A 20013-nucleotide genomic window follows, 5' to 3' on the forward strand; every position below is an offset into this window, starting at 1 on the left:
GAAACCAGTATAATAGAGGAAAGGGATCAAGTGGGGGAGAAGAAGAGAGAATTCCAACCATCAGAGTAGTTCCTGTGCCCCCAGCAACTCTCAGGGAGATCCAAAGCTACAGAGCAATGGACATCTTCAAAGGTCCCAAAACCTGATGAAATCCAAACCAGGAGGACTCAATAAGAATTTTCTTCAGGCTGGGGATGTGGCTCAAGTGGTAGGGCGCTTGCCTGGCACGTGTGTGGCCCAGGGTTCGATCCTCAGCACCACATACGAACAAGGATGTTGTGTCCACCGAAAACTAAAAAATAAATGTTGAAATTCTCTTTCTGTATCTCTCACTCTCTGTCTCTATCTTAAAAAAAAAAAAAAAGAATTTTCTTCACCTTGGCATAGTTTTGTGTAAGTAGCTCTAACATCAACTTCGATCAAAATATACCATGCTTCATTTTGATTGAATAGTTGTTACTCTAGTATTCAATACTGTGCTCTCAACCTTGTTTATTGTGTTTCCTCTAATGTTTTAAAGCCTAAATTGAAATCATTCTTTGTTTTCCTAGTTCAAGTTTACACTTGCTCCTTTTAACCCCTCTATTCCCTCTTACATTACCTGATACTGGTTCTAATTCACCCCCATCCACCTTTTTCCTCTTTTTACCTTGATGTGCATTATTCATTTCTACCTTTTCTTTTCTTTCTTTTTTATTTTTATCTCTCTTCTTTTGTCCAATTTGTCTCTCCTCCTCTCTTTAGCCCCTAAATAATGTTATAGCAATCTTACTGTTTAATAATTATTTTTTCAACTTATTCCAAACCTTTACTACAAGTTCATACCTAGACTAGAAGACCTGTAGAGAATATTATCAGCAAGTTTTGAGTTTTTCCTAAAGTTAAGTGGTACATGTCTTTGATCTGAAGTGATTGAAGTAAATAGGATTTAATGTCTTCTCCTAAAGTGGTGCTGATACTGTGAACAGCATAGGACACATACTGAGTGAAAGTATCACACACACTGAGTTAAAGTATCTATTTGCCCATCCTGGAACTCTTAAGAGAAACAAACTCACTAAATGGCCCCTTGCATAAAAGAAGAAGCAATAATCATCACAACATATGGGTAAACATACAAGCAGTTTGAAAAAGCCACAGGACACCCCAATCAGCCTATAGCATTTCAACAACTGATTCAGTTGACACCACAGTGGAGGAAACATTGTATAAATAATTTAGAAAGCTTATAGTTAAAATATTTAATGAGCTAAAAGAAGATGTAAGGAATAAACTTAGAAAATATAGGAAATAAAAGATCATTTCAAAAGAGAGAGAGATTCTAAAAAAGAACCAAATAGTAACCCTGGAAATGAATGACTCAATAAATCAAATTATGAATTCAATGGAAAGCATCATCATTTGATTAGACCACTTTGAAGATAGATTTTTCAGGACTTGAAGACAAAGTATATAATCATAAAAATAAAGTTGACAATAAAGAAAAGTTGTAAGAGACCATGATCAGAATGTTTAACAAATCTGAGATAATCTCAAGAGACCAAATATAAGAATCATTGGGGTAGAAGAAGGTCTGAAATACAAATTAAAGTACAATCTTTTAAATGAAATAATTTTAGAAAAATTCCAAATCTTAGAAACAAGATGAAGTCCAAATATAAGGGGCATCTAAAACCCAAGATAGGCAATATAAAAAGATCCTCTACAAGATACATTATAATGAAAATGTCAGGTACACAGAATAAGTATAGAATTTTAAAAGCTGTAAGAGAAAAAGAGAAGGTCACATTTAAAGGTAAACCAATTTGGATTTCAAATGATTTCTCAGTTGAACACAGACCCTAAACACCTGGATGGCTTGGAATAATATATACCAATCTCTCAAAGCAAATAACTGCCAGCCAAAATTACTACTCCAAAAAAGGTTATCCTTCAGAATTGAAGATGAAATAAAAACCTTTGATAAGCACAAACTAAAAGAATTCATAACTACTAAGCCTACACTATCAAAAAATACTCAGTGAAATATTTCATGCAGAAGAAATAAAACCCAGCATAGGGATGAATTGTACTAGAATAATAGTCAATTAAAAGAGTCTGAATTAAGCATTAGAAATGAGTCAAAATGGTAGGAAATAAAAATCATCTCTATAATAATGTCAAGTGTAAATGGTCTAAACTTTACAATTTAAAAATATACAGAGGCATATTCATTTAAAAAAAACCAAGATTCAACAATGTATTGCTTACAAGAGACTCACCTAACAAGCAAAGACATCCACAGAGGTGAAATGATGAAAAAGATGTACCATGTAAGTGAAGGCTGAAAGCAAGCAAGGGTACTACTTTCAAATCAGACAAAGTTAATCAGAAGAGACACTTCAAGACAAAATTAATCAAAAGATACAAAGAAAGTCACTTCATACTGGTCAAGGGGATCATTCAGCAAAAAAGATAAAATGATTGTATTTATGTCCCAAACAATGGTGCAGCTACATACATTAAAAAAAAAGGAAATCTCATTGTAAAGAATTAAATAGACCACAACACAATAATACTGGGTGACTGGGTTCAGTGCACCTCTCTCACCACTAAATAAGTTATCCAGACGTAAATTAAGACTCTTGAGAACTAAAAAATACTATTAATCAAATGGACCTAACATACACCTATAGAAAAATTTCATTCATCAACAACTGAATTCACTTTCTTTTCATTGGTACATGGAACTTTTCTAAATTATATATATTTTAGGGCATAAAGAATATCTTAGTGTATAAAAAAGTAGAGATAATTCCTTATATCCTATCAGGTAATAATGAAATGAAAATAGAAATCAATAACAAGACCAAAAAAAACATTCTAACACCAGACGGATCAAGTTCTAGACAAAATGAAGCCCACACCTGCTTTATTTCTATCTGAAAACATCAAAGAGATTCTATAGAATGTTCTTCTCCAAAGTGCCTAAAGTGGGCTGTTCAATTCCTAATGGGTTATACCCATCTCCGGGGCTACTAGAGGAACCTTCCTAGCACAGCTGGGAGAAAGGTCACATGCATTGGGCAATCTATTGCCTTGGGAGAGCCATGGGTAGTTCTCAATGCCAGGCCTAATTCTATCTGCCTACCTGCCAAGAGAAGATTCTCATGTATTTCACAGGCGGCTTCCCACATGAGAAGACCCAAATTAATAAAATTGGAGACGAAAAAGGAGATATCACCACAGACACTAGTGAAATAAATCCAGGGGATCATTGGAAACTATTTTGAAATTTATATTCCAATAAGCTAGAAAATCTCAAAGATATTGACAAATTCCTAATGACAGATGGACACCCAAATTGAACTGTGAGGGTATAGAAAATTTAAACAGACCTATATCAAGCAATTAAATCCAAGTATCTATTAAAAGACTTCCAACAAAGAAATGCCCATGACTAGATGGATTCTTAGCTAAGTTCTACCAGACCTTTAAATGAAAAATAATACCAATCCTTCTAAAATTATTTCATAAAATAAAAAAGGAAGGTCAGGCCCAGCAACCTGCAGAGTGACTGAGCTGCCCCACGGGCCTGCAGGGTAGGCGGACCTGCGACCCACCAGCAGGACAGGTCCAGCGGCCTGCTGAGGGGCAGGCCCGCCCCCTCCCCCAGTGCCTGCAAGGTAGGCGGGACTGTGACCACCAGCAGATCAGGCCCAGCGGCCTGCTGAGGGGCGGAGCCGCCCCCTCCCCCGGCACCTGCAGGGTAGGCGGACCTGAGACCCACCAGCAGGACAGGTCCAGCAGCCTGCTGAGGGGCAGGCCCGCCCCCTCCCCCAGTGCCTGCAAGGTAGGCGGACCTGCGACCCACCGGGAGGTCAGGCCCAGCAACCTGCAGAGTGACAGAGCTGCCCCACGCGACTGCAGGGTAGGCGGACCTGCGACCGACCGGCAGAGCAGACCTAGTGGCCCGCTAGTGTGATAGACAGATCACCCCAATTGGAGGAGGAGCACAGCCACTACCTGCCCTGCAAGGGAGATTTTTCAACTATACAAGAGCAATATAAATAAATAGAGGAAAAAATTCAAAAACACAACAGTTTCACCAAGCAGAAAGAAACACGAGCAGTATGAAAAGACAAGGAAAGAAAGGACCAAAAGCAATGCAGGTCAACTCAACTCTAGAAGAGGTAATAGCTGCAACAGATGGAATGTCAGATAAAGAATTCAGGATATACATGCTTCAGATGATCTGGAGTCTCAAGGAAGACATGAGACAGCAAAATCAGACAATGAAAGATCACTTTGACAATGAATTACATAAACAAATCCAAGAAGCAAAAGATCAATTACACAGGGAGATAAAGGTAATAAAAAACAAACAAATAGAAATCCTTGAAATGCAGGAAGCAATAAACCAACTTAAAAACTCAATTGAGAATACTACTAGCAGAGTAGAACACTTAGAAGATAGAACATCGGACAATGAAGCCAAAGTATTTCAACTTGAAAAGAACATAGACAGCTCAGCAAGACTGTTAAGAAACCATGAGCAGGGCTGGGGATGTGGCTCAAGCGGTAGCGTGCTCGTCTGGCATGCGTGCGGCCCGGGTTCGATCCTCAGCACCACATACAAACAAAGATGTTGTGTCCGCCAAATACTAAAAAATAAATATTAAAAATTCTCTCTCTCTCCCTCTCTCTCACTGTCTCTTTCTCTCTCTCTTTAAAAAAAAAAAAGAAACCATGAGCAGAACATTCAAGAAATATGGGATAACATAAAGAGACCAAACTTAAGAGTCATTGGGATACAGGAAGGCATAGAGCTCCAAACCAAAGGAATAAACAATCTATTCAATGAAATAATACGAGAAAACTTCCCAGATATGAAGAATGAGACAGAATCCCAAATCCTAGAAGCCTATAGGACGGCGAATGTGCAAAATCATAAGAGATCCACACCTAGACACATTATAATGAAGATGCCCAACATACAGAATAATGAGAGAATTTTAAAAGCTACAAGAGAAAGGAAGCAGATTACATTTAGGGGTAAACCAATCAGGATAACAGCTGATCTTTCAACATAGACTCTGAAAGCTAGAAGATCCTGGAATAACATATTTCAAACACTGAAAGAAAATGGGTTCCAACCAAGAATCGTGTATCCGGCGAAATTAAGCTTCAGGATGGAAGATGAAATTAAAACCTTCCACGATAAACAAAAGTTAAAAGAATTTGCAGCTAGAAAACCATCTCTTCAAAACATCCTTGGCAAAACATTACAGGAAGAGGAAATGGAAAACAACAATGAAAACCAACAGTGGGAGGTAGGACAATAAAGGGGGGAAAATAATCAAAGAGGAAAACAAATCAGATTTAGTATCATTAATAAACAAATATGGCGGGAAGAACAAACCAGATCTCAATAATAACCCTAAATGTTAATGGCTTAAACTCACCAATTAAGAGACACAGGTTAGTTGAATGGATCACAAAACAAGACCCAACAATATGCTGCCTACAGGAGACGCATTTGATAGGAAAAGATATACATAGACTGAAGGTGAAAGGTTGGGAAAAATCATATCACTCATATGCACTGCGGAAACAAGCAGAAGTGTCCATACTCATATCAAATAAAATAGATTTCAAGCCAAAGTTAATCAAAAGGGATAAAGAGGGACACTACATACTGCTCAAGGGAACTATACACCAACAAGACATAACAATCATAAATATATATGCCCCAAACAATGGTGCTGCTATGTTCATCAAGCAAACTGTTCTCAAGTTCAAGAGTCTAATAGACTCAAAATGGATCAAGGAGCTTGATATCAAATCAGAGACTCTGCATCTGATAGAAGAAAAAGTTGGCTACAACCTACATACTGTGGGGTCGGGCTCCAAATTCCTCAATAGGACACCCATAGCACAAGAGTTAACATCTAGAATCAACAAATGGGACTTACTCAAACTAAAAAGTTTTTTCACAGCAAAAGAAACAATAAGAGAGGTAAATAGGGAGCCTACATCCTGGGAACAAATCTTTACTCCTCACACTTCAGATAGAGCCCTAATATCCAGAGTATATAAAGAACTCAAAAAATTAGACAATAAGATAACAAATAACCCAATCTACAAATGGGCCAAGGACCTGAACAGACACTTCTCAGAGGAAGACATACAATCAATCAACAAGTACATGGAAAAATGCTCACCATCTCTAGCAGTCAGAGAAATGCAAATCAAAACCACCCTAAGATACCATATCACTCCAGTAAGATTGGCAGCCATTATGAAGTCAAACAACAACAAGTGCTGGCGAGGATGTGGGGAAAAGGGTACACTTGTTCATTGTTGGTGGGACTGCAAATTGGTGCAGCCAATTTGGAAAGCAGTATGGAGATTTCTTGGAAAGCTGGGAATGGAACCACCATTTGACCCAGCTATTCCCCTTCTCGGTCTATTCCCTAAAGACCTAAAAAGAGCATGCTACAGGGACACTGCTACATCAATGTTCATAGCAGCACAATTCACAATAGCAAGACTGTGGAACCAACCTAGATGCCCTTCAATAGACGAATGGATAAAAAAATGTGGCATTTATACACAATGGAGTATTACTCTGCATTAAGAAATGACAAAATCATAGAATTTGGAGGGAAATGGATGGCATTAGAGCAGATTATGCTAAGTGAAGCTAGCCAAGCCCTAAAAAACAAATGCCAAATGTCTTCTTTGATATAAGGAGAGTAACTAAGAACAGACTAGGGAAGAAGAGCACGAGAAGAAGACCAACATTAAACAAGGATGAGAGGTGGGAGGGAAAGGGAGAGAGAAGGGAAATTGCATGGAAATGGAAGGAGACCCTCAGGGTTATACAAAATTACATACAAGAGGAAGTGAGGGGAAAGGGAAAAATAATACAAGGGGGAGGAATGAATTACAGTAGAGGGGGTAGAGAGAGAAGAGGGGAGGGGAGGGGAGGGGAGGGGGGATAGTAGAGGATAGGAAAGGCAGCAGAATACAAAGATACTAGTATGGCAATATGTAAATCAATGGAAGTGTAACTGATGTGATTCTGCAAGCTGTATACGGGGTAAAATGGGAGTTCATAACCCACTTGAATCAAAATGTGAAATATGATATAAGAACTATGTAATGTTTTGAACAACCAACAATAAAAAAAAATTAATTTAATTTAAAAAAATTAATTACAGTACACAATACTTTATAATAAATGACTATGGTTGGTTTATGTATTTACTACACTATACTTTTTATCATTACTTTAGAGTATACTTCTACTTCCATAAAATAAAGTTTACTGTAAAACAGTAAAAAAAAAATAAGAAGAAGCATAGAAAAGACTCACATCTAATAATCATCCCAAAGTGGCCTTTAGCCATACCTCATATTCTTGGAATCTGCATTATTTCCTTAGGAAAAGGTCTTAATTCTCCAGAAGACCCCCTGATAAAATGCAAATAAATCACTTAATAAGAGAAATGCTTTACTATATTGTTGTCCAAGCCTGGGTTACATGATTCTATCTTGATCAACATTTTTAATCACCACCTTGGAGAAAGACACGCAAGGTTTGCATATTGGACTTGAGCAGACACAGACCCCGAATAGTTTACTCATTTGTTAGTAGATGAGGTCAGATCTTCCCATCCCATCTCCTCCTCCACCAATAAGAGTCTCCAGAGGCAGAAACCCTGGGGTCAAATGGAGATTAATGCCAAGTCTTGAATGCAGGTTCAAAACATTAGTAGCAAGAAAACCTGATTCAAAATAACCCACGTGGCATAGATTCTAGAGATTTTAATATACTTTAAGCTATGTATGGATCCAATACTCTGAACTGACTGATAAAAAAAGCTGATGGGATCTCTGGTTTCATAAATAGAGGTATCACATTCAGGTCAAGGGATGTGACCATCCCTTGATCTACAGATTATTTAAATAATATTAGGAGAATTATGTTTCCCAAGATACTAAAAAATTAGATAATGTCCAGATGAGAGGTGGCAATAAGAATGTTGAAGAAGTTGGAAGCTACATTGACTGAGGCAAAAGCACAGCTGAGATGTCGTTTTGTCTGTAGACCTTTCCTAGCCCTTATACCTAACTAGAATAATTTTCTCCTTGTTGATGCATCATTTCTTGTTTATACACTCTTATCTTTAAAACAGCATAGTGTAGTTAGTTACATATTTATTCCCTGACAAACTGTGCTCTTAATGACTATAACTGTGTCATATTCTTCATTTCCCAGAATTTCTATAATATTATGTATTATTAAATTATTCTTGTGACATCTTTTTGCTAAAAAAAAAAGGAATGAACAGCAGGGCATGTTGGCACACATCTATAATCTCAGCAACTTGGAAGGCTGAGGCAGGAGAATCAACTGTTCAAAGCCAGCCTCAGCTACAGTGAGGCACTAAGCCACTCAGTGAGACCCTGTCTCTAAATAAAATACAAATAGGGCTAGGGATGTGGCTCAGTGGTTGAGTGTCCCAGAGTTCAATCCCTAGTACCAAAAAGAAGAATAAAAGAAACAAACATTGCCAAATTCATTTAATGAAGCCAGTATCATCCTGATACCAAAATGAGACAAAGACATATCAAGAAAACTATAGATCAATATCCTTAATGAACATAAATACAAAGATTATCAGTAAATATTGGCAAACCACATTCAAAAAAACACATTAAAAAGATAGTATACCATGATTAAGTGGGATTTATTCCAGGGATGTATACCCAAATCAATAAATGTAATTCACCACATAGAGTTAAGAACAAAAAACTTGCTTGATTATCTCCAGAGATGCAGAAAAATCATTTGACAAAATCTAGCCCCCATTGATGTTTAAAATATTACAGAAACTAGGAGTGGAAAGAACTTACCTCAACATTGTACAGGCTATATATGACAATCTTAAGGCCAACATCATATTAAACAAAAACACTAAAATCACATCCTCTAAAAACAGGAACAAGACAAGGATGTCCATTCTCACTACACATATTCAACATAGTCCTTGAAATGAGCTAGAGTAATCAGGCAAGAGAGGGAAATTAGAGAAATACACATAGGCAAAGAAAAAGTCAAATTATCTGTTTGTTAATGATGTGGCCCTAATTTTGAAGACCAAAAAAACTCAACCAGAAAAGTCCTAGAGCTGATAAACAAATTAAGCAAAGTAGCAAGATATAAGGTCAATGTACATAAATCAATAGCTTTCCTATATTCCAATAATGAATCTCCCAAAAAAATAATTAGGAAAACTATCCCATTCACAATTACCTCAAAAAAATAAAATACTTAGGAGTGAATCTAACCAAAGAGGTGAGATACTTCTACAAGATAAACTATACAACACTGAAGAAAGCAATTGAAGAAGAACTTGGAAGATGGAAAGACCTCCCATGATCTTGGTCAGGTAGAACTGATATTATCAAAATAGTCACACCACCAAAAGCATTGTATAGATTCAATTCAGTCTCCATTAAAATAACAATGGCATTCTTCACAGAACTAGAAAAAAAGTTCTAAAATTCATTTGGAAGAACAAGAGGCCCAGAGTAGCCAAAGCAATTCTGAGCAATAAGTGCAATGCTAAAGGCATCAAAATATCAGACCTCAACTTATAATACAGAACTATAGTAATAAAAACAGCATGGTGCTGGCACCAAAACAGACATGAAGACCAATAAAATAGAATAAAGACACAGAGAAAAATCCACATAGATATAGTCATCTGATACTTGACAAAATGTATATATTGGAGAAAAGAAGCCTTTTAAACAAATGGTGCTAGAAGAACTGGATATTCATATGTAGAAGAATGAAACTTGATCCATACATCTTATCCTTCACAAAAAGTCAACTTGAAATAGATCAAAGACCTAGGAATTAGATCAGAAACTATGCAACTGCTAGAAGAAAATGTAGGCTCAAATTCCAACATACTGGCACAGGTATCAACTTCTCTAATTAGTAATATTCCCAAAGAACAAGAAATAAAACCAAGAATCAATAAATAGGGCCATAGCAAATTAAAAATCTGTTGCACAGCAAAGGAAATATGAAGAGAGAACCCATAGAAAGGGAGAAGATCTTTGCCTCATGATCCTCAGACAGAGGATTAATATCCATAATATATAAAGAACTCAAAAAGCTTAACTCCAAAAAGGCAAATAACCAAATTAATATATGGCAACAGAACTGAAGAGACATTTCACAAAAAAAGTAACACAATTGGCCAAAAAATATGAAAATATTCAACATCTCTAGCAATCAGAGAAATGCAAATCAAAACTACACTTAGATTTTTATCTCACCACAGTCAGAATAGTAATTATCAAGAATATAAAAATAATAAACATTGGCAAGAATGTGGGGAAGAGGTACACTCATCAGTTTTTGGTGGGCTGCAAATTAATAAAACTTCTCTGAAAAGATTCCTGGAAAAAATTAGAAATGGAATCACCATATGACCCAGATATTCCACTCTTTGGTATTTATCCAAAAGTTCTAAAATCAGCTATAGATATACAGCCACATTAATGTTTATAGCAGCACAATTCACAATAGTTAAGCTATGAAACAAGCCCAGATTCTCATCAATGATGAATGGATTAAGAAAACATGGGATATATATATACAATGGAGTTTTACTTGGCCATAAAGAAGAATGAAATTATGGCACTTGCTGGTAAAAGAATGGAACTGGAGAACATTGTTCTATGTGAAATACGCCAGAACCAAAAAGGCAAGAGCCAACCTATTCTTTCATATTTAGGAGCTAGATCAAAATAAGGGAGAGAAACAAGGGAGAAATCCCATGAAAATAGAAGAGATCAGTGGAGTAGAGGAAGGGGATTGAAGGAGAAAGAATGGAAAAGGGTAGGTAAGGTGGAATAAATCTGATCAAACATTTCTATGTACATGAAGTATATCCCTAATGCATTAATTAAAAAAAACTACAAGGAAATAGAAGAAAGATCAGTGGAGTACAGGAAAGGGCACAGGGGAAGGAAGGAAGAAAAGGAAAAGGGAAGTACTAGGGACTGAATTATAGCAAATTTTAGTCCATGCTTGTGTAACTATGTGAAAATTAATCCCATTGTTTGTATAACTATAATGCACAAATAAAAATAACTTGAAAAACTACAAGACAAAGAGAAAATTCTAAAACCAGTACCAGAAATGATCCAGTCCAGATTTTTTAAAAATCCCCATTAAAATGACAGCAGTCTTTTTAGCCAAAACTTTAAAGGTCAGGAGCGAATGGGATAATATAGTCAAAAGTAGAAGAAAAACAAGAATACTATACCCAGAAAATCTATCCATCATAAATGAAGAAGAAATGAAGTCTAAGACAAAACAAAAACTGAAGGGATTTAGCACCACCAAACTGACCTACAAGAAACCCTTAAGAGAGACCCAAGAAGTGAACTGTTGATAACTACCACCATGAAAATACAGGAAAGTATAAAACTCATCAGTGGAGCAGATACATAAAAGAGAAAAAGAATAGAATAAAAATGTATCAATACAGAAACCTACCAAACCATAAAGACAAGAAATAAGAGAGGATGAAAAGAACAAAGATTGCACAAAACAACCAGAAAAAAATTAACAAATGACCAGAGATATGTCTCTATTTATGAATAATAGCCTTGTAAGCAAGTTCCCCAATTAACTGATTCAGATTGGATGAGTGGAGTGAAAGAAAAAGAGGTCTAACCAAATGCTGTCTACCAATAAAGATACATATGCTGAAAGTGACGGAATGGGAAAAGATATACAATGTAAACAGAAACCAAAAGCAAGTAGGAGTAGCTATATCATAGCAGATAAAAGAGACTTTAAAAAACTGTGATGAGATGAAGAAGGGTAAGTATATAATGATAAAGGGATCTATTTAACAAGAGGAAATAACAATTATAAATATATATGCACCCAATATTGGAGCATCCTATTAGTAAATCAAACAATTAGGTAGATCAAAAAGGATAGGTAAACTCTAATACAATAGTAGTTGAGGACTTCAATAACACATTTTCATCAATGCACAGAACATCCAAACAAAAATATCAACAACAGAAAAATAGAAGTTAAACTATAATATTGACCAAACAGGCCTAAAAAGAATTTCAAATATTTCATTATAAAGCTGCAGAATACACAAAACTCATATTTGGGGCTCATAGTCCCCGAAGTCTTAGTCCATAGAAAGCCATCTCCATTCCTCTGGACTGAAGGTGAGACTGAACATCAAGGAAGAAGGATATGGTGGAAGAAAGTGTCCCAGGACATAATCAAGAAGAACAGAAAGATTCCACTTGCCAGATACAAAATATACAACTCCAAAATGTGCCCCCATTGACCCACCTTCTCCAGTCATGCCCAACCTGCCTTCAGTTTCCACTCCATTAATCCCCATCAGGGGATTAATTCACTGATTGGGTTAAGGCTCTTATAACCCAACCACTTCATCTTTAAACTCTCATGCATTTTCTCACACATGAGCTTTTGGGGGGACACCTAATATCATAGATTAAAAAGGAGACATTCAAACTGAAACCACAGAAATAAAAAAGATCATTAGAAATTGTTGTGAACAACTATAAACCCCCCCAAAATGGGAAAATAGGGGAAATGTATAACTTTCTGAATGCATGTAACCTAACAAAATTGAACCGTGAAGACACAGAAAACCTGAACAGAATGAACAAGTAATGAAATCAAAACAATAATAAAAATTCTCCAAACAAAGAAAATCCAGGACTGGATGGCCTCACTACTTAATTTTACCAATCATGTAAAACATGACAAACTTCAGTTTTTCTCAAATGATCCCAAAGTACTAAAAGAAAGAAAACCTTCCAAACTCACCTGATGATACCAACATTACCCTAAATCCAGACCAGTGGAGACAGCACTCACACACAAAACTACAGCTCTCTATTCCTTATGAACTTAGATGCAGAAATTCTCAACAAAATACTAGCAAATTTAATCTAATAGCACATAAAAATAATTATATACCATGATCAAGTGAGATTTATCCCAAGGATGGTTCAACATACAAATCAATAAATGTAAAGTATTACATCAACATAATGAATAATAAAAACTATAAAATCATCTCAATACATGGAGAAAAAGCATTGAATAAAATTCAACATTTCTTCATGATAAAAATCCTCAAAAATTATTTATAGAAAGAATATATCTCAGGACAATAAACACTATGTATGACAAGCCCACAGCTTATATCATACTGAATAGGGAAAAGCTGAAATGATTTCCTCTAAGATCAGGAATAAGAAAAGGATATCTACCTTATAGTCTGCAATACTGTACTGGAATTCTTAGCCAGAGAAATCAAGCAAAAGAAAGAAATTAAGAGCATCCAAACAGGAAAATAATGGTCAAATTATCCTTATTTACGATGAATGGTGTTATATATGGAAAAACCTAAAGACTCCACTAAACGACTGCTACAGCTGATAAATGCATTCAGTAAGCTTGTAAGATACATCAGCATACAAAAATCAGTAGATTTTTCATGCACCAATAACAAAATTTCTGAGAAAAATCAAGAAATTTGGGCTATTTATAATTACTACAAAATGTATTGGAATAAATTTAACGAAGGAAGTGAATGATCTCTAAAATAAAAACTATAAAACATTGATGAAAATAATTGTAGAGGACACCAAAAAAAATGGAAAAAGATACTCCCTGTTCATTAATTGGGAGAATTAGTATTGTTAAAATGATTATAATTCTCAAAGAAATCTATGAATTTAATTGCAATTCCCATCAAAATACCTACCAAAGACATTCTTAACAGAAATTTTAAAAATTCTAAATTAATACAAAAAAGACCCAACTAATCAAAGCAATCCCAAGCAAAAACAACAAAACTGGAGACATGATAATACCCGACTTCAAAAACATGCTTGTTTCAGTCAGATTTTTATTGCTGTGACCAAAACACTCAATAAGAACCCAGAAGAGGAAAAGTTATTTGAGTCTCATAGTTTCAGAGGTCTCAGTCCACAGATGGGCCCCAAGGTAAGGCAGCACATCATAGGGTAAGAGCCCAGCAAAGAAAAGCTACGGTAGAAAGAAACCAGATTCCTATGATTCAACATATACAATATCAACCCAAAATAGATCATGGTGGTATCAGGAAGCACAGAGTGGGAAAGAGGCCTCTTCCACAGAGAAAATACACCCTTCCAGGGCATGCCCCCAGTAACTCACCTCCTCCAGCTATGCCTCACCTGTCTACAATTATCACCCAGTAAGTCCATTTAAACTAGGATGGGCCAGTGAGGTTACAGCTCTCATACTCAATCACTGTATGTCATTTTAAAGTTTCTGCATTAATAGAAGTTTGGGGGCATACCTCATATCTAGATTATAACAGTACTACAAAGTTCTCATATCCTAAATAGCATGGTGCTCATATAAAAACAGACACATAAACCAATGGAACAGAATGGAGAACAAGCAAATAAATCCAAATATTTAAAACTAACTGTTAACAAAGGCAGCAACAACATACACCATTGAAAAGAAAGTCTCTTCAGTAAGTGGTGCTGGGAAATTTTATATCCATATGCAGAAGAAAGAAACCAGATTCCTATGATTCAACATATACAATATCAACCCAATATAGATCAAAGACCTAATATAAGACATGAAAATATGAAACAATAGCAGAAAACATAAGGGAAACCCTTTAGGGCAATGACCTAGGAAAACTGTTTTAGATATGAACTCAAAAGCACAGGCCACAAAGTGAAAATTTACCAGTTTATCTATTTTTTCTGCAGTTACAACAGTTTTGCTTCATGTATTTTGTTTTGGTTGTTGTTGCTTTATTTTGTTTCTAATTGACACATAATAATTGTACATATTTATAGGGTACAACATGATGTTTCTTTACATGAAAATATATATAATGATCATAATCTGTGTATTAAGCATAATATCTCCTCCAACATTTATCATTTCATTGTGGTGAGGACATTGCTGCTGCTGCTTCTTCTTCTTATTTTTTTTTTTTTTTGGTATCATGGATTGAACTCAGGGGCACACAACCACTGAGCCACATCCCCAGCCCTATTTTGTACTTTATTTAGAGACAGGGTCTCACCAAGTAGCTTAGTGCCTCACTAAGTTGCTGAGGCTGGCTTTGAACTCATGATCCCCCTGTCTGAGCCTCCCAAGCCATACCCAGATTGCTTCAACTATTTTGAAACTCTATTATTAAGTGCATTAAAGAACATAGCTGGAAGCCACATACTACCTGATTATAATTTTTAAGGTACATATCCAAAGCAATGTGATATTGGCATATATATATAAAAATTATAAAAATATACAGTATATATTATATATAAACTGTAAAATTCTCTCTCTCTCTCTCTCTCTCTCTCTATATATATATATATATATATATATATATATAAAATAAAAACACAGTCCAGAAATATACCCACATGTATATGGTCAAAGGTTTTTTCCACAAAGGTGTATACATATATATGTATATATTTCTTTCTAAATAATACTGGAACAACTGAATAGCCAAATTTAAATAAAATAAAACAAGCCATCTTCAGCATAGACCATGTACAAAACCTAGTTTCAAATGTAAGGATGAAAACTACAAGACTCCTAGATGAAAATTTGGAGAAATTTTTAGCAATGTGAGTTAGGTAAAATTTTCCTAAATTGGACACAGAAAAATGACCTATAAAATCTGAAAATTAAGAAGCTAGACTTCATAAAAATTTAAAACACTAGCCCTTCAGAAGACATTGCTATGGCTGAAAGAAAGAGCACGTGCTTAGCCAGCACAAGGCCCTGGGTTTGATCTCCAGCACCACAGAAAGGAAAAAAGAAAAAAAAAGAGACATTGTAAAGATAATTTAAAAAGCAAGCCACAGACTATGGAATATACTTCTATGTAGAAAATTTATAAGTGGTACAGCTCACTAAAAAGAAGACAACTCATTTTTTAAATGATTAAAGATTTGAGAAAATGCTTCACCATATATATATACAATGGTAAATAAACATTTGGAAAAGGTCCTAAAGCACTGGTCTTTAGGGAACTAAAAATTAAAATGTATATACCACCCAGGCAAAAATAGAAAACACTGTGAATACTAATGAAAGCCCACTCACTCTCTCCAAGTACATGTTTACTATTTCTTAGACTTATAAAAAATAGTTGGATTTTGCCTATGTTTTTGATCTTTTACTAAAAGATATCATTACACACCCACATGAATGACTGATACAAAAAAAGACTGATGATCTCAAGTGTTAACAATGATGTAGAGTAAATGTGGCCAAAGCTCATCTGCCATGCTTTCCAGGTCATTTATACTTAACAGAGCATAAAAGTCCAACTCATTCAGATCCATTTTGTCCAACATCCAATATGTCCCAGAGAAGACAACCTCTACAGAAGAGTTCAGAGTGAAGAATGACAAGAGCCATTCTAAAATAGAAATTATACAATTTCTAAAATAGAAATTATACAAACTGGTAAATGGATAAACATTATGATATATCTATAAAACATAATAATATTCACCAATTGTGTTTGCTTTCTGTTACTATAACAAAATACCTAATATAAACTGCTTCTAAGGAAGAAAGGTTTATTTTGGCTCATAGTTTCACAGGTTTCAGTCCATGGTTGGTTGTATCCATTGCTGTGAGAGCTATAGCAAAGCAGAATATCATGGCAGGGAGCATGTGGTAGGGCAAATCCGTTCACCTCATGGTTGCCAGGAAGCCAAAAAAAGGGAGGGGTGGGAATTAGGCTTGGGATACCAATATGCTCTTTAAGGGCATGTATCCAATAACCAAACTTACTTCTAGGCCCCTACTCAACCGTTCCACCACCTCCCAATAATCTCATGGGCTTGGGACTTAGACTTCATAACATATGGGTCTTTGGGAGAAATTTCTTATTCAAACTATAGCATTCTTCTGGTCCCCAAAGGCTCATGTCCATTGTATAATATAAAATTCATTTAGTCTAATAATCCCCAGAATCTTATGTGTTCCAGTATTGCTAAAAAGTCCAAGTCCAAAGTCTTCTCTGTCCTTCAAGGTAAACTCAGCTGTTGAGCCCCTATAAATAATTAAAATAACAAGTTACATACCTTCAAGACACAATGACACAGGGTAAACATTCTTATTCAAAAAAGGACAATAGGAAACAATGAAACAAGGATCAGACCAAAGCAAGACTGAAATTCATTAAGGCCAACATTAAAGCCTAAATCTCCATATTTGGCACCTGGGTCACATGGTAGCATGATGTGCACTCCACGCGATTTAGGCAGCACTATTCCTGTGTCCTTACTGGTTGTAGTCCACAAGGCCACTCTCTTGGGCTGGTTCTGCTCACTGCCTGAAGCTTTCTTCAGCAGGTGTTCACCTTTTTGGCATCTCTAATTTCCTGGGATCTCCACGGCAGCTTCATATCACAGCTCCATACATCACCCTTTTAGGGGCTGCTTGCAGGGTCTTCAGGCTTGACAAATTGGACTCCAAGGCATTCCTTTGAAATCCTGGTGGAAGCCTCCATGAATCCATAGCCCTGCATTCTGCCTGCCTGCAAAACCAGCATTTCGGGGCTGCTGCCAAAGTTATACTGATAAGCACAAGCTATCCTGGGGTCTTCTTGAACCATGACTGCTGTAGTCTCTGAGTCGCTTGATGGATGAACATGGGAAACAAATCCCGGGGTAGCAATTGCACAGGTAGCCCTATGTGAGCAGAGTGCCCTATGGTCTCTTTTCAAACTAAGTCTTTGAAATGAGTTTACACTTCTACACATTTAATTCTACCAGGGATGGGATCTTGCTGATTCCTGAGATATTCTCAAGATATCTTCCCTATTGTCCCAGTATAAAGTACTTGGCTTTTTTTTTTTCTTTTGGAAGGGGAGAGCGTACCAAGGATTGAACTCAGGGGCACTCAATCACTGAGCCACATCCCCACCCTATTTTGTATTTTATTTAGAGACAGGGTCTCACTGAGTTGCTTAGCTCCTTGCTTTTGCTGAGGCTGGCTTTGAACGCACTATCCTCCTGCCTCAGCCTCCAGAGCCACTGGGATTATAGGCTTGTGCCACTGTACCCAGCTTGACTTCTTTTTAATGGGACTAATTTCTGTAGCAACTTCACCATACTTGGCAGCACCCCCTCCACCTTTTTTTTTTTTTTTGGTATGGTACTAGGGATCAAACCCAGGGCCTTGATGCTCTACCACTGAACTATATTCCCATCCCTGAAGAACCTTTAAATGTCCTTTTCTGGTCTGTTATGGTTTAGATGTGAGGTGTCTCCCAAAAGCGCACATGTAAGATAATGCAAGAATGTTCAGAGGAGAAATGATTGCGTTATAAGAGTCTTAATCCAATCAGTGATTTAATTCCCCTGATAGGGATTAACTGAGTGATAATTGAAGTGGTAGGGTGTGGCTTGAAGAGGAGGGAATTAGTGCATCGTTTTGGTGTGTATATTTGTATCTGGAGACTGGAATCTCTTTCTGCTTCCTGATCACGGTGATGTGAGCTGCTTCCCTCTGCCACACATTCCGCCATGATGTTCACCCTCATTTTGAGCCCTGAGAATAGAACCAACCTTCTACGGACTGCAACCTCTAAAACTGTGAGCCCTCAGATAAACTTTTCCACCTCTATAATTGTGCCGGTCGGGTCCTTTAGTCACAGCAGCAAAAACAAAAACTGGCTAAAACATGGTGTAAAGGCAAGTTTTCAAAATTTTTCCATTCTGTTCCTCTTTGCTTCTAATTCTCCAGTAAATTTGGTTAAAAGCAGCTAGTATATGCATCCATGCAGCTGCCTGAAAGCTGGGCTGTCTTCAAATCCACCAGATAAAAAAGACTTTAAACTCAGCCTTATTCAAAATCTCAGGGCTTGGATGATTGGAATCCAAACTCTTCACCACAATGTGACAGGAATGACTTCTAGCCCAATTCTCAACAGTTTTTATTTTCATCTGAATTTCGTGAGTATAACCTTTCCGATTTTCATTTCTATCAGCATTATGTTCTTCTGAGTCTATGGTCCGTGTCCAGCACAGACAATTAACTGTTAGGTTACTTAGGGGAAATTCTCAGGGAGTTAGAAATAAAACACAGACACACAATTTACCTTTAAACCAAGCTCCAAGACGGCTCCTCTTCCCTCTACCTCAAGCTCTGTAAGGGGTGGGGGGGGCGGGGAGCGAGGATCTACACAAGAAGAGAGGGGGGACAACGCTTTGGAGTGAGCTTTTATTGAGGAACTCTAAATTCTTGGGAAAATCCTGTCCAATGAAGGTCAAGGGGGGCACGGTTGCAAGGACAGGTGAGGTGATTGGGTCCCTGGGGCTGTGGAGAGACACCCCTCTACAGGAAGACACGGTCAACTCGAACCCTAGAAGAGCTGGGGAGTCTAGCAGCATGGTTGCCGCCTGGCACCACATTGCCCAGCAGGGGAGTTAACTAAGTCACATGCGAGGTTGGTCTCCCACATGAGTCCTCTCCAGAATTGCCTGTTAAAGTTCCACCTAACAGCATTCTATGCTTTCTCTAGTTTTTTTCTCCAAACTTCCCCAAATTTTCCTTGCAAACCAGTTCCAAAGTTTCTTTCACATCATTTCCAGTATTGTCACAGCAACAACCTCATTCTCAGTACCAATTTTCTGTGTTAGCCAGCTTTCTATCACTGTGACAAACTACATCAAGTAATCTACCTGTAAAGAAGAAAGGTTTATTTTGGCTCACAGTTTCAAAGGTTCCTATCATGAATGACTGGCTTCATTGTTATTGGGTCTGTGGCAACATGGCACATTATGGTAGGAGAACATGGTAGAAACATCTGCTCACTTTCTGGAAGCCAGGAAGCAAAATAAGGAGACAGAAAATGACAAGGGTCCCAATGTCTCCTTCAAGGA

This window comes from Ictidomys tridecemlineatus, chromosome 4, assembly GCF_052094955.1.
Source record: "Ictidomys tridecemlineatus isolate mIctTri1 chromosome 4, mIctTri1.hap1, whole genome shotgun sequence".
Classification (NCBI taxonomy): domain Eukaryota; kingdom Metazoa; phylum Chordata; class Mammalia; order Rodentia; family Sciuridae; genus Ictidomys; species Ictidomys tridecemlineatus.